Genomic DNA, 822 nt, shown 5'->3' with positions numbered 1-822 from the left:
GACACGAGGGATGAGACCGAACCCTAGAGGACTTAACCCTAGGTATGTTTCTACCTAGCCGTGCTTAAACACGCTCTAACCCTAAGTCTATCGGTCCTAAACCTAGGTACGTCTCTACCTAATCAGACCTAACCAAGTCTATTTTGACCTAATTACCTACTGATCAGACCTAGACTAAGCTAGACTAACCCAAATTTGGCTAAACCAGACCTAACCGAGACCCAAAAACAGCCCTTACAGATCTATACCGACCTAAACCAGTCAATCTTAGACCTATCCCAGCCTATTTTAGTCTACCCAGACCTCTTACCCAGCTAAACGTCATCAAATCCCACCTGTTCAGACCTATACTGAACAGAAAGACAGGAATCTATGACTCACATCAGCTAAACCGAGATCTAAACAGGTCTAACCCTAGTGAATTTCACTAAACCCAGCCAAATTGGATACTAGACAGTCCTAACAGGGTAACCCGATCATTACAGACCCTATCATACCCTAAATCAGTCCACTATGCCCTAAATCAGATACCATCAGACCTAATTTGAGCTAACCTAACCTTAAACCAGTTAGTTCTAGTCCTAATTGTACACTCCAGACCCTAAAACAGATCTAATCTAGTCCTAACCACGAATTCAGACCCTAACATGATCAATACAAGTCCTAAACAGATAAACCAGACCTAAATCAGACCTATTCCGGCCTATACCTAGTCTGATTTACCTAAACCGAACCCTATTGATTTAAACCCGGACAATTCTAGCCTTAACCGGACAAAACAGACCTACATCAGACCTATATCAAGTCTAAACCGGCCTACAT

Source organism: Tarenaya hassleriana, unplaced genomic scaffold (genome assembly GCF_000463585.1).
Source record: "Tarenaya hassleriana unplaced genomic scaffold, ASM46358v1 Cleome20, whole genome shotgun sequence".
In the NCBI taxonomy this organism is placed as follows: Eukaryota; Viridiplantae; Streptophyta; class Magnoliopsida; order Brassicales; family Cleomaceae; genus Tarenaya; species Tarenaya hassleriana.
The sequence above is the reverse complement of the archived record's forward strand: the minus strand, read 5'-3'. Positions refer to the sequence as shown.